Raw genomic sequence first — 15,912 nt, 5'->3', positions numbered from 1 at the left:
GGAAACAAAAGTGTGGTACAGTATGAAAATTATGTGGCAGAAAATGAAAAAAAAAACTATAAAAACACAAATTGCAAAACCAGCCAAGGTAAAGCAGACAGCTGTGGGTTGGTATTAGCAGGTTGGGAAGATCCATGAATATTGGGCCCTTCCCAGCCTGAAAGTAGCAGCCTGCAGCTACCCCAGGATTGGTTCACCTAATAGATGGCAGCTTGCCCCTGCTCATCCTGTTGCCCTGGTGTGGTGTCAAACGGGATAATAAAAGGGGTAACTGTCAGCTATGTAGTGTTAGCTGTGATGAAGTGTTAGTAATGTTGAGCCATGTATCAGACACCCTACTTTAATACCCCATTATTTTTACAAATAAAAATACAAACACATTTGAAAAATATTTTATTTGAAAAACAAGAATAACCCAAAAATCTCACAAAAAAAAAAATTGCATATGTAAAGGAATCCAATGTATGTACCACATCGTTCCAGAGTCAGTCATACTGTAGACTCCTTTATAGAAGAAAGCCACATGGCCTGGCTTAGCAGCCATTTTCTCATGTCACGGTCTTTACCACAAGACTTTGCTGCAGGGAACTCCGGTGACATTGTGACGCCCCTGAGGCTTCCGTCGCCACAGAGGTACTGCACCTCAGCCAGACGTGTGGTATCTCATCCTGGGTAAGAAGGTGGTCATCTACCGGTTCACAGTCAAAACCTGTACACACCAATTGTTAAGACACACACTGGGTCAGGGTTTAAGGCAGGTACTCCATTACTGCTGAGAAGCAGCGACCAATATATCTGGTTATGGAGCCTTAAGTCCCATTCACTGTCCTGGAGGGGTGGAGCCTGGCAGAGGGAGTAGTCAGTGGGGAAGTGAGGTAGTTGGAGAACCGGTGAGAACCAGCCAGGTCTGGTCAGAGTGAGTTTTTCAGTCACAGTGAAGTGACAGTTGACAGGAGTCAGTCAGAAGGAGTCCAGTCAGGAGGAGTAAGAGACTGAGATTCATGATGAAGACCCTGGAGTCTGGTTAGACCCAGGTGACACTGAGAGAACGGGTTCCAGAGTACCACGGACAAGAGAGAGGCCTCTGTGGGCTTGTTCCAATGAAAACACCGGGGTGGAGGAATCTGGCCGCAATAACGGGGACGGTCCCCAGGCTAAAGGAAGAAAGACATTACTTTTAGCAATCCAATGGCTTGGGTGATTGCTGTAGGGACCCGAGGCCACAACCTGCCACCCATCCCCCTGCCACCCATCCCCAGCAAGGGAGGCTTCAAAAGGACCACGGTCAGCCATTCTTTAGACAGGGCTCGGTGGCGGAGGCGCAGGACAGTTCAGCGAAGGTCAGCACTAGAGAGAGACGTCCAGGAGAGACACATTGATGGGTGCACCGGTACTGACCCTTGACCTGTTTGGGATCAGCGGAGGCCCACAACAGTGAATTCTGGCACACCACGGGGAAACCGGTCAGCTGCAGTATTGAAACCGACTGTGAGCAAAACATCTTGACTGCAAAGCCTCGTGTTGTTTGCTTCTTCCTGCGCCCCATCCATTTCCATAATCGACTTTCCTAACGGTTTCCCCGGGGTTACCCGCTTCACCTGTGGGGAGCAAGAAACACCTCAGCTACCACAACACCAACCCCGGGAGTCCCGGCCAGCAGCCGCAGCCCCATAAATGCACAAACCACAGGTGGCGTCACAAATTTTACTAAATATTAACTACAACTCCCATCATCTCATCTCCCCTTATTATTAAAAGAAATCGCCAGGGTCACGAAGCCAGACCCCCGCCACCGCTGACATCCCCGGACTAGTCCAGCCCGGTTCCAAGTGCCCCCGGCCCTGGGGCGGGCGTGTCATCATCACAAGGTGAATCGAGTTCATGTCAGTAGCTAGGGAACAACAGTGATGTAGGTCAAATCAGAGGGGTTTAATGCAGATCCGCCGGCATGAACGCGATTCACCTTGTCACAACACCGGAGTTCCCTGCAGCAAGGTCATGTGGTAAAGACCGCGTAAAGAGGAAATGACTGCTAAGACTTGCTGTGTGGCCTAGCTGCATGAAACCCCAGTGACGTCAGAAGGTGAATTGAGTTCATGCCGGCAGATCTTCAGGAAACTCTGGTGATTGGACCTACGTCCTAATGTCTCTAGCTGCTGGCATGAACTCGATTCACCTTGTGAAGTCACCAGCATTCCCTGAAGAAAAGTCCCACAATAAAGACAGTGTGGAAATGGCTGCTGTGACTGGCTCGGGGACATACATTGTACGATGGCTATGGCTATTTTTGGGGACATAAATTGGAATAAAGTTCTTGTTTTTTTTTAATAGTGGTGTGTGTATTGTAAATAATGTCGGGTGGCCAGGAAGGGGGAAACGAACTGAGAGGAATGTATGGAGGTGCAGGGAGAGAGGGGTGTGTGTACTTAGCAAATTAATTAGCTTCTTGACATTAATATGTATTTGGTTGTACCAAAACATGCTTGAAGCTTTTTCTTCCCTTCTTCTCTCTTTTCTCTTTTCTCCTCTTCTTGTTAGCTTTCCCAAAATGGTGTAGTTTCTGTTTCCTCTCCCTCTATGAGATCACAGCCTCTTTCTTTTTTAAAAAAAGAAATGCACATACTGTGGAAACGCACAAAATCAGCAACATATGCATTACACATGCATTTTTTTTTCCTGCATTTTTCATTGACTTTTTTGAAGTCAATTGATGAAAAAAGCAGGAAAAAACCCCCAAAATAATAGACATGTTGTTTCTTTTTCGAGCAAAAAACATCTGCAAGGAAAAAATAAGCAACGTGGGCACAGCAAGTCATGATTCTTATACACCTTGCTGGGATGTTTTCTTCCTTGCAGTGTTGAGTAAAATCTGCAAGAAAAAAAAGCATGAAAAAATGCAATTAAAAATACAACATAGCAATTTTTTTCAGCACAAAAAAAGCATGTTTTGGCAGGAAAAAAGCTGGAAAAAAGTGCATTTTTATTTGATTTTTCTTTTCATGCATTTTTCATGTTTCTTTTCATGCTTCTTTTTCATGCTTCTTCTTAACTATTGAGATAGGGCAAATGCAGAAAAAAATAACAGAAAGAATTGACATGCTGCTTGTTTTTTTTCAGCCACAAAAACTGCAAAGAAAAAAGAAGCAATGTGGGCACAGCAAGTCAGCATTCTCATAAACTTTGGTAGATTTTTTTTTTCCTTACCTTTATTGATTAATAGAAGCAAGAAAAAGTATGAAAAAAGCAACGTGCGCATTATAGCTATATTCTGACTTGCTGTGCCCACGTTGCTTCTTTTTCTCGTTGCTTTTTTTGTTGCTGAAAAAAAAAGCAACATGTTAATTGTTTAAGTGTTTTTTTTCCTGCTTTTTTCCCCAATTGACTTCAAAGGATTCAGTGAAAAATGCAGGAAAAACTCATGTGTAATTTTCATGTTGCTTTTTTTGTACTTTTTTTTCTGCTTTTTGATGTCACTGGGGTTCCCCGCAATAGATAGCAGGGATACTGAACAGCAAAGATCAGAAAAAATCGTACTATCTTTGGCCGGATCAGGATCAGACATCCGATCATTTACCACAAAAGATCTTGCCAAGGATTAGTAAATGGTCGGATGGCAAAATCCATTCTCTACCGGCCCATCACAGCCATGTCAAGTATTGGCATGGCTGTGATTTGCCACTGTAAAAAAAAAAAAAAAAGCAAAAGGGTTAAAGCAGTGCATTACAAAAAAGAGCAGTGCCAGCTCACCTGAATAGGACTTCCCTGGTGTGGAACATGGACAACACCCTGCTAGGTGTAGGCAGTGAAGAAAAAGGAAATCCAGCTCCAATGCGGTAAAAATGGAATGGCTTTATTACAAGGTATAATGGCTAAAATACAATTAACAAATTGTTGAGAAAAAGAATAAAAAAACTCCCAAGGAAAACAAATAGACCGACAGACCAAAGCTACGCGTTTCAGACTTGGTGTCCTTTATCAGCGTTACTAAAAGGTCTGGAAACCCGCTGCCAGTCCATGTATTGCAGCCAATGTTCGGACCATGTTGCACAGACGTCTCTATGAGCCCTTATAAAGCTTTTTTTATACTATGTGTTTTCAATGATGCTAGGGTTATGTTGCGCTTCGGGGCAGCCGAGCTGCTCAGATCCAGGCAGTCCAAGGCTCGAGGGGTCCCGGACCTGGGGGCACCATCGAAGAGTTTTTAAAGGGAACCTGTCACCACTATTTTTGGCTATAAGCTACGGCAACCACCACAGGGCTCTTATATACAGCATTCTAACATGCCGTATATAACAGAAAGTAGTAGATAGGGATGTTAAACCGCGCCACTGACTCAGCCGATCCAGGAGATTAATGGATAGGTGTTGCTTTAATTCATTACACAGATCAGGTCAACGCGTTTCGGGAGTCGCAGCTCCCTTCATCAGGACAGTCTGGCAAGCAAAACACATCTCTTAGAGATGTGTTTTGCTTGCCAGACTGTCCTGATGAAGGGAGCTGCGACTCCCGAAACGCGTTGACCTGATCTGTGTAATGAATTAAAGCAACACCTATCCATTAATCTCCTGGATCGGCTGAGTCAGTGGCGCGGTTTAACATCCCTATCTACTACTTTCTGTTATCTGCTAACCTTGGGTCCGCTGCCGTGGCTTGGATACTTTTATATGCTGGTATAGGCGTTGTGACTTTCACAACCCCTATAGGTGAGTAAGACCACCCTCCTTGATTTTCCCCAATTGTCTGGGGTAAGACCCTATTGCGCTTTCTTTCCACAGTGTTTTTCTCTAACATGCCGTATATAAGAGCCCAGACCACTGTGACTACATAAAAAACACTTTATAATACCTAACGGTCGCGCTGCGGTGGAATTGGGTCACGGAGGCGTGTCCATTGTCCTTTGCTGGCGCCGCTTTTTTAGGCCATCTTCGTCCTCCTTCTTCTGAAGCCTGTGTGCATAACGCATCTACGTCATACACACTCGCCGATCCTGCGCAGGCACACTACAATACTTTGATCTGCCCTGCTCTGGGCAGATCAAAGTGCGCCTGCTCAGGACCTGAATGTCGGCAAGTGTGGATGACGTCGGACGCGTCATGCACCGCAGCTTCAGAAGAAGGAAGACGAAGATGGCCAAAAGAGACGGCGCCGGCACCGGATAACGGAGATGCCTCCGTGACCCAATTCCACCGCAGCGTGACCATTAGGTAAAGTATTATAAAGTGTTTTTTATGTAGTCACAGCGGCCTGGGCTCTTATATACAGCATGTTAGAATGCTGTATATGAGAGCCCTGTGGTGGTGGCCGCAGCTTATAGCCAAAAAACGTGGTGACAGGTTCCCTTTAAATGAAAAAAATAAAAATAAAGTCCGACTACGCCACTCGCGGTTTGCTGCCAGGGATGTTAGAGCCATGGCTGCAGGTTCCCACTGTGGATGGGGCAGCGTGGATGGTGGAGCCCTCCACGAGCAGGGGTTTTCCCCAGGGGTAGGTGAAGGGTTAATGTGGAGGCGCGCGGCAATGAAGCAGTCCAGGCAAGAAGAGCAGTTTGATGGTGTTCACTCACTGGTTTGATGCCCTGTGACGTACTGGATTCCAGGTGCGCCCGTGTCCTGATGGCTGTGCCTGCCAACCTGGTGCTACTCTCCACCTGTGCAATCATATGTGGGTCTTCCCTGGCGTGGAGCACTTGTAGGTCTTCCTGGTATCTGAGTCCTGCTGCAGGCAGCTTGGACTATTTAAGGGAATATGTCCCGGTCCCCACTTTGCTGCTGATGCCTCGGACATTAAAGGGTGGTCCTGGTCCTGAGTCCTGGAAATCCACCCGCCTGGCAGAGTTAACAGAGGGCTTGAAGTATTTGTCTGTTCTGGTGATCTGCACCCCTGCATTCAAAGTGCTGTGAGCACTGGATGTCCACCCCACAGGATCCCTCTGTCCTTGGGGCTTGCTCTCCCGCTCTGCAGCTACTTTCTCCTCTGAGTGGCTGTTCTTACAACTCAGGTACTTGCAGTCTCTTTCACTACAACTCCGCCGACTTTGTTACTCTTCACTTTCCTTTCTGTGTCTCAAGAGTCTCTGGTCTGTCTTGTCACCCTTCCTCTTTCACTAACTACTCCAGACTGCTCACTCCAACCTACTACTTCCTCCTCCTGAACTCAACTGACTGTCTTACTAACGACTCACACTCCCCAGGTCACTAGCTCCTCCCCCAGGTCTGGTCTCTTCCTCCCAGTTAGCTGCCTGTTATCTAACAATGCCCAGCCCTGTCATCTGGCTAGGTGAGGCTCCCAGCCGGGTACAGCGAGTGTAAATGTCCTGGTGTACTAGTGTGTGTATAGTGGCTGGCACAGTTATGTTGGACTTGGGTTGTTACCTTAATTATTACCTTATTTTTGTGACACCTGGTTACCGCAGGGGCATCACAGTTACAGTATACTATATGTGTTTCATTGTAAACAGCAGAGGAGGAAGGTTTCTGTTGCATCAGACTGCCTCCCAGCCAGTGAAAAAACAGAATTAACTTCTAACCACAGCCATCTTTCTATGACCTAGTTAGCATACCAGTATTTCTTCCATATGGCACAGCAGAAGCTTATAATCTGTAATGGCAATTGGTGCGGGAAATTGCAGGTAGTTACAGAGAGATAATGTCTCAACATAGAGAGACAGACAGTCATTGTATTAGTATTCTCTACAGAAATTGAAAGTGTTACACGGCTCAGTATGGGGCCACCCAATTCTATCTACACTGGGGTGGTGGAAATTTGACATAAACATATATCCAATAGAGTTGGGATCATGAAACGAAGTCATCTTGCCTATGGCACTATTAAATAAACTTTGAACAAATGGGGCTTGTTAAAGAACTAGGGAAAAGACAGCAGAACAACTCATCTAGCATCGAGTATGAGCATCTGTGATATACTACAGTGAGTCATAAATGGGGGTGTTGCAGAATACGGACTTGGCATGAAATAATTTTGATTTACATTTTAGTGTGGGGGCCAAGCAGTAGCTCTTCCAGAGAGCCGAGGAGAACAATCAGGTAATGGTTACTCAGAAATCATGTGGGAGAACCAATACAGGAGGCATTATAAACAAGCCGGCTGTGCTGACACTCATGAACAAGTAGTCTGGCAATGTAACTGGAAATGTGGTCAAATATGCAGTGGTGGCTGTAAGAGCAAAAAACATTTTAAATATACAGCGCTGGAAGAACGTAGTCTTAGAATCCTGAGTGCATAGCCAGAAACCACACTGCACGAATGCTTCAGCATTTTTATACAGAGGGCTTTAAATCTGTGATTAATTACAATCGGAGAATGGAACATAAGGTCTGTGAATAGTAAAAAGAGTAATAAGTATCAATGCGCCCTGATGCAAGCAAAATCCCAGTTCAATGGAAATACATTTTTTAAAACAGTGATATAAAGATAATAGATCTATTGCATGTGTATTCAACTAAAATGATAAGGGGGGTCCCAAATACTTTTCTTAAAGTGGTTGTTCCCTTTTGGAAAATTTGATCTCCAGGTGTAATTTGTTTTAAAAAAAACAAACTTTGCATTACTCACTCTCCCCAGGACAAGACTTGTGTTTGCATTGCTGCTCCCAGTGTCTGCTAAACCTCCTTCACACGTCCATGTCTCCGGTATGTGTGGTGTCCGTTATCATATGTCCGTTATCCGGAGACACGTTCACATGCATACTAATTAGGATCAATAGCGATCTTCACACCTCTATGTTTTCGCACAGGACATGTGTTCATGTGAAACACCCGTGTATCCATGTGATACACCCAAAGACAAGTCCGTTTTTTTCTGGCAGCGCGGATCAACTGCAGACATTGTGCAGATAACATCCATGTGACATTAAAATAAAACAGATGATAATGAAATAAATGTTTTTTTAAATGTAAAAGATGCACAATTATATAAATATGATCAATAGATACAATATAGATAGAATTTAAAAAATTCAGAACAACACATAAATATGAGAATTAGGTGCAAGGTCCCCCAACAAACCATAAATCCTTTAGCAAATTATATATATACTAGAAGGTGGCCCGATTCTACGCATCGGGTATTCTAGAATTTACGTATTGTGTAGTTCATGTATGATTTTTGTTTTATATATATATATATATATATATATATAGATGTTGTGTGTAGTTACCAAGTGTTTGTGTAGGGCGCTGTACATGTTCTGGATGTTGTCTGGGTGTGATGGGGGGTGAGAGCGGTGTTGTTTGTGTGTTGCGTTGTTTGTGGAGCGCTGTGTGTCTGTAGCGTTGTGTGTGTGTTGCGCGGTTTGTGTGTGTGTGGTGTGTTTTGGGGGGAGGTATGTTTTGTGCAATGTGTGTGTTGTGCGGTATGTGCGTATATTTGTGTGTGCAGCGTTGTCTGTGTGTGTGGGTGTCTGTGTAGGGCAGTTGTTTGTGGTTCCCAGTGTGTGTGTGTGGTGTGTTGTGCAGTGCGCGCGCGTGTGTGTGTGTGTGTTGGGGGGAGGTGTGCACTTCCCATCGTGCTCCATCCCCCATGCAGCGCACTCCCCATCGTGCTTCATCCCCCATGCAGCGCACTCCCCATCGTGCTCCATCCCCTATGCTGCGCACCTCCCATCGTGCTCCATCTCCCATCCTGTGCACTCCCAAACGTGCTCCATCCGCCATGCTGCACACTCCCAAACGTGCTCCATCCGCCATGCTGCGCACTCCCAAACGTGCTCCATCCGCCATGCTGCGCACTCCCTATCGTGCTCCATCCCCCATGCTGCGCACTACCAAACGTGCTCCATCCGCCATGCTGCACACTCCCCATCGTGCTCCATCTCCCATGCTGCGCACTCCCAAACGTGCTCCATGCGCCATGCTGCGCACTCCCAAACGTGCTCCATCTGCCATACTCCGCACTCCCCATCGTGCTCCATCCCCCATGCAGCGCACTCCCCATCGTGCTCCATCCCCTATGCTGCGCACCCCCCATCGTGCTCCATCTCCCATGCTGCGCACTCCCAAACGTGCTCCATCCGCCATGCTGCGCACTCCCAAACGTGGTCCATCCGCCATGCTGCGCACTCCCAAACGTGCTCCATCCGCCATACTCCGCACTCCCCATCGTGCTGCATCCCCCATGCTGCGCACTCCCAAATGTGCTCCATCCGCCATGCTGCGCACTCCCAAACGTGCTCCATCCGCCATGCTGCGCACTCCCTATCGTGCTCCATCCCCCATGCTGCGCACTCCCAAACGTGCTCCATCCGCCATGCTGCTCACTCCCCATCGTGCTCCATCTCCCATGCTGCGCACTCCCAAACGTGCTCCATCCGCCATGCTGCGCACTCCCAAACGTGCTCCATCCGCCATGCTGCGCACTCCCAAACGTGCTCCATCCGCCATACTCCGCACTCCCCATCGTGCTCCCTCCCCTATGCTGCGCACCCCCCATCGTGCTCCATCTCCCATGCTGCACACTCCCAAAGGTGCTCCATCCGCCATGCTGCGCACTCCCAAACGTGGTCCATCCGCCATGCTGCGCACTCCCAAACGTGCTCCATCCGCCATACTCCGCACTCCCCATCGTGCTGCATCCCCCATGCTGCGCACTCCCAAACGTGCTCCATCCGCCATGCTGCGCACTCCCAAACGTGGTCCATCCGCCATGCTGCGCACTCCCAAACGTGCTCCATCCGCCATACTCCGCACCCCCCATCGTGCTCCATCTCCCATCCTGCGCACTCCCAAACGTGCTCCATTCGCCATGCTGCGCACTCCCAAACGTGCTCCATTCGCCATGCTGCGCACTCCCAAACGTGCTCCATCCGCCATGCTGCGCACTCCCCATCGTGCTCCATCCCCCATGCTGCGCACTCCCAAACGTGCTCCATCCGCCATGCTGCGCACTCCCCATCGTGCTCCATCTCCCATGCTGCGCACTCCCAATCGTGCTCCATCCGCCATGCTGCGCACTCCCAAACGTGGTCCATCCGCCATGCTGCGCACTCCTAAACGTGCTCCATCCGCCATACTCCGCACTCCCCATCGTGCTGCATCCCCCATGCTGCGCACTCCCAAACGTGCTCCATCCGCCATGCTGCGCATTCCCAAACGTGCTCCATCCGCCATGCTGCGCACTCCCAAACGTGCTCCATCCGCCATGCTGCGCACTCCCAAACGTGCTCCATCCGCCATGCTGCGCACTCCCAAACGTGCTCCATCCGCCATGCTGCGCACTCCCAAATGTGCTCCATCCGCCATGCTGCGCACTCCCAAACGTGGTCCATCCGCCATGCTGCGCACTCCCAAACGTGCTCCATCCGCCATACTCCGCACTCCACATCGTGCTGCATCCCCCATGCTGCGCACTCCCAAACGTGCTCCATCCGCCATGCTGCGCCAGCATCAGCCTCTCTGTCCCCAGCATCAGCCTTTCTGTCCCCAGCATCAGCCTCTCTGTCTCCAGCATCAGCCTCTCTGTCTCCAGCATCAGCCTCTCTGTCTCCAGCATCAGCCTCTCTCCTCCCAGCATCAGCCTCTCTGTCCCCAGCATCAGCCTCTCTGTCCCCAGCATCAGCCTCTCTGTCTCCAGCATCAGCCTCTCTGTCCCCAGCATCAGCCTCTCTGTCCCCAGCATCAGCCTCTCTGTCCCCAGCATCAGCCTCTCTGTCCCCAGCATCAGCCTCTCTGTCCCCAGCATCAGCCTCTCTGTCCCCAGCATCAGCCTCTCTGTCTCCAGCATCAGCCTCTCTGTCCCCAGCATCAGCCTCTCTGTCCCCAGCATCAGCCTCTCTGTCCCCAGCATCAGCCTCTCTGTCTCCAGCATCAGCCTCTCTGTCCCCAGCATCAGCCTCTCTGTCTCCAGCATCAGCCTCTCTGTCCCCAGCATCAGCCTCTCTGTCCCCAGCATCAGCCTCTCTGTCTCCAGCATCAGCCTCTCTGTCTCCAGCATCAGCCTCTCTGTCCCCAGCATCAGCCTCTCTGTCGCCAGCATCAGCCTCTCTGTCTCCAGCATCAGCCTCTCTGTCTCCAGCATCAGCCTCTCTGTCTCCAGCATCAGCCTCTCCGTCTCCAGCATCAGCCTCCCCATCCCAGCCTTCCCCAGGATCAGCCTCTCTCCTCCCAGCCTCCTCCAGCACGCCATGCTCCTCTGCCGACACTCACAGATCCGATCGCATACACTCACACACACCCACACACACGCGATCGCATACACTCACACACACCCGATCGCATACACTCACACACACCCGATCGCATACACTCACACACACCCGATCGCATACACTCACACACACACACTGACGATATTGCACATACGCGCTTATACTCACAACATCCGGAGATACCACATGCTTCTGGCCATGTGATCCTCCGGCAGGTCCTGGAAGCTCACAGCACAGTATCGCCGCCGAGAAGCAAGCGATATCCCAGGATGTTGTGAGTATGTGGATGCGATGTGATGTGTGTGTGATGTGTGTGTGAGAGTGAGTGTGATCTGATTTGTGTGTGTGTGTGTGTGCTGTTATGTGTGTGCGTGTGTGTATTTTCCGCCGCTGCAGGACCTTGATGTGTGGATGCGATGTGATGTGTGTGTGAGGTGTGTATGAGAGTGAGTGTGAGCCGGTGTACACTGGTAACTATGATACACATCGGGTAATTAAGGGACCTTAGTTACCCGATGTGTATAATGGTTACCAGCTTTCACGGCCTCCGTCAAGATCCCAGCATCGCAAGGTTATGTCTGGCGCTGCTGGGATCCTGACGGAGCCGGTGTAGAAGCAAGCAATATCCCAGGATGTTGTGATGTGTGAGGTGTGTGTGAGAGTGAGTGTGATCTGATGTGTGTGTGTACTCACCTGGGAATCGGAGCTCCGTGTCAGTTGGGCCAGAGCGAGCGTGCATTGCGTGAGGGGGGCGGGGCCTGCAGAGAGCCGGGGCGAGAGGCCAATCCGTGTGGGGGGGCGGGGCCATGGCGAGCCCAGCGGCCAATCAGCTTTGTGTCACCGTAAGGACACAATTTCGGAGCATGACAGACAGACAGACAGACAGATAGACAGACAGACAGACAGAATAAGGCAATTATATATATAGATAAGCAAAACAATCTGACAGCTCTCCAAAAGGAAGTGAAAATTGGACTTTAGTAGCCCATATGGTACGGCGACATTTTAGTTGTGACTAACTTTATCAAGGCTTGATAAAGGTCGATCACAACTGAAATATCGCTGCACCATATGGGCTATTAAAGTCCAGTTTTTCACTTTATTTTGTAATGCTGCCGGGTTTTTGTTTATAGATAGAAAACTGGTACAGCTATTTAGCAGAATTAAGAAATAATTAAAGGAGAAAAATTACATGCTGTCCTCTCTGTTTTTCAAAACCAGCACAGGTAAAGCAGCAGCTGCTGACTGCAATCCTCAGTTGTCTGCTGTACCTTAGTTGGGTATCAGAAATAGAGGTGGCCCCGTACTGTTTTTTTTTTTTTTTAAATTATTTAAATAACTAAATAATTAAAAAAAAAGGGGGGGTGTACCCGCATTTTTTATAACCAGCCAAGGTACAGCAGACAGTTGGGGGCTGGTATTATTAGGGTGGAAAGTCCCATAGTTATTTGGCCCTTCTGAGCCTAAAAATAGTAGCCTACAGCTGCCCTAGAAGTGGTGCAACCATTAGATGCACCAATTCTTGCACTGCACCCTACTCTTCCTGATTGCTTAGAAGTCAGACCAGTAGATACAGAAAAATTAATTGCCCACAGCACTTTACAATGACAAAACTAATAAATATTCGTTGTAGCAGTTTAGTCAAATTGTGAAAGCAGAGAGGCAAGTCATTCTGACACTAGCATCCTAATTATATAAGACTGCTAAAAATATTATTATGAAGCTTTATATGCGTGCCTATAGCATGAAAATGCTGCTCAGAGCAATTACATTATAATTGTAATGACATATCAGCTATTAACTCTAGACAAATTAAAACAACCCTAACATATTTCAAGTAGTGTTGGTGAAGTATAGGGGGAACCTAGAAATAAGCTCGCACATTCATTCTCTGTCGCGGATGTTGGCACTGATCACATCTGCATTTCTGGCAAGTACCTCCATGAAGAATAAATTACATTTTGGAACGTAAATCTAGTAGCTTTTAAAACGTTTGCCAGAACCTGAAACATTTATAAAGGGGGGAAATATTCTTGATGGCTGTTCTGAGATTCCTTGGGTTTGTTTCTGATTATTTAAAGGCCCAGCTTCCTTTGGTAGTACCCATTTGCTATTTATTTGACTTTAGCTTTTGATCTCCCCTGTGCTGACACATCATAAAAATATATCCCTGTTTAAGTTGTATGTTGTACAGTTTGTTTCTATGAGCAGCATTCTCGAGGCTTTCAGTACTTCCAAAATAAGTCTTTCTTTGTTTTTTGATGGACTCCAGGTGTTTATCGCCGTATTTTACTAATGGGTTTAACCACAAGATATGCATGCAAGGAGTGAACAAAAAATGTAATGGCAAAATTATATGTTTGGTGGTTCATAGAGATAGAAGCATCAGTTTAATCACAAGCTCTAAAAGAACATGAATAAAAGGATAATATAGTAATCACATTAGTTGTGCCTTGGTTGTTCCATCAATGTGAAATTTCAGCTTTGCAAACTCTCCTGGATGTATTTATATGTCTACATTAAATTTGAAAGAAATATGTACAGTGATACCTTGGATTAAGAGTAACTTGGTTTGAGCGCATTTTGCAAGACAAGTGTGAAGCCCTACAGGTGCGGTGCAGCAGTGTATTACCCTTAGGGACTCCACGGGATGGGACGGTCTGGTCACAGGTAGGGAACCTTCGTTTTTGGGATTCGTCGTGACGCCACTGTCAGAATTGCGGTCAGTGAGGACCGCCACTGCAGGTTAAGGGATGCCTGGGGCTGATGGTGGGTGCAGTCGGTTGTAATAGCCTCCTGAGAGTAAGGCAAGCCCCAGGTCCCTGTGTATGTGTGTGGGACCACAGGTCGCAGAATGACTCAAACACAGTCCAAGAAGTCTTTTAACGTGTTTACTCACTGTTTGGAGGTCACGGTGAGATGCCCGGGCGGCACTGTGATAACCAGGTGGAACCAGGAATTCCAGGAGGCCGTTCTGAGGGTAGCTGTCCACTCGCCCTCCTTGCACTCTTTCTTTGTTTGGGAGGATCCCTTGCTTGAAGCGTGGTAGGACTCCTCCAGGGAAGCTGTTACTACCCTGCTCCCCTCTCTCTGGCCCGTCTGCCGGCAGCGTGGCCTTGGTGGGATGGCTTCTGGCCCTGTCCCCTTATGGGCCTGGTGATTGCTGCTTGGCTCGAGCTCTGTGTAGTAGTGGTGAGGGCATGAAGTACCCCCACCTGTAGGTTAAGCAGCTCTGGATGATTTGCTGCCTGTACTGGGGATCTGTTTCCCCTTGCGTGCTCGGATACCAGGATCTCCGTACTCAGCCACCCCTCTCTCTGGATGTCTTTCAGGCCGACCCACGGTACCCTTTCTCCCCCGCTTCCAGCTACTGCACTCCTCAGGACCTGGCCGACACCAGAGCCCCCTCTCTGCTTCCTTCCACACCCTTCAACCTCCAGACTCCTTCTCTCCTTCCTTTCTCCTGCTTCCTAGCAACCAGCCTCTGGACACACCCCTAGCTGGGAATTGAAAGTTAACCCCTACTGGCTACCCAAGGGTCCCTTCTAGTGGTGTGGGAGACCTGGTCACTATGTGTTTGTGTGTGCACCTCATCCTGGCCTTTGGAAATTACCTGGAAGCATTGTCCCCGCATGGGTGCAATACTCTGTGGTGCCTGACCAGGTCAGGGGCGCCACATTCCCCCTTAGTTATCATCAGCACGTCCTCGGGCTGCAAAGACAAGAGAAAAAGGTAAATACAAACTTTTCCCACACAGGGGCAATCATTTACATTTAAACATACCAGGTACCATTTCACCACCAACCACCCACATGTCCGAAACCCACCCAAAAACCTCCAGGAGGTAGGTCGCCGGTCCTTTTGGTGACCAGGTCTGGGCCATCACATTCCCCAGACCTTTCCTCCAATCTTCCTCTCCTGAGGAGAGTGGTGTAAGGTAGGCCCCATAAACAGGCGTACCCGCTTCCGAGTGTTGGAGGGCAGGCCCCATAAACAGGCGTGCCCCTGGTTGGTGCAGAGCCATGCCCCTCAACAGGCAGACCCTGTGGTTGGTACCAAGGAGGTAACTTTTTACAATGCAAGAGTTTGTGGTTAAAGCCAGTTCATAACCGATGGTCCATTTTTAAAGTGCACGTAAACTAGTGCAAAGAAAACATTTTAAAGAGGTCTCACAATAGTCCTTGTGGGCACATTTCACTTAAACGTTACTTAACTGTAAACAGGTGAAACATTACATTTCATACCGTCACTTTGAACTAAACTGTACTTTCTCTATAGCGTAATGGGAGCTGACCAAAGTTGCTGCGGGTTGATCTACGCAGTACTATACTGTCATCTGTCTGAGGTTGTGTCCTCCCACCCGATGTATGTGTCTCAATGTGAATAATGGGTGTACTGGGTATTAATACCAGTGCATGGTCTTCTGCTTCAGCTACATTTGGCTCTTCCAGGTTCTGAACAGGTTCTTCTGGTTCTCTTACTTCTCTAGATTGAGGGAATGTAATGACTGGAATAACTACTGCTCCATTGTATTGAGGCCAACTTGCTGGGAAATCTCCAAGTACAGTATGGATCATCTTTTCTTTTGGTTCTTGAACTGGCAAAGGGTTGGGAATTTCTTCAGGGGTTCTTAGTTGTTCAGGACATTTCTTTAGGCGATCTCTAGAAACGACAGCTGTTGTTTTTCCTCCATCTTTGCTGATAAGGCATGTCTTTTCACTGCTAAGCGTCGATGGTAACACAGTATAGGG

This window comes from Anomaloglossus baeobatrachus, chromosome 3 (assembly GCF_048569485.1).
Source record: "Anomaloglossus baeobatrachus isolate aAnoBae1 chromosome 3, aAnoBae1.hap1, whole genome shotgun sequence".
Taxonomy (NCBI): domain Eukaryota; kingdom Metazoa; phylum Chordata; class Amphibia; order Anura; family Aromobatidae; genus Anomaloglossus; species Anomaloglossus baeobatrachus.
Note: the sequence above shows the minus strand (reverse complement) of the source record.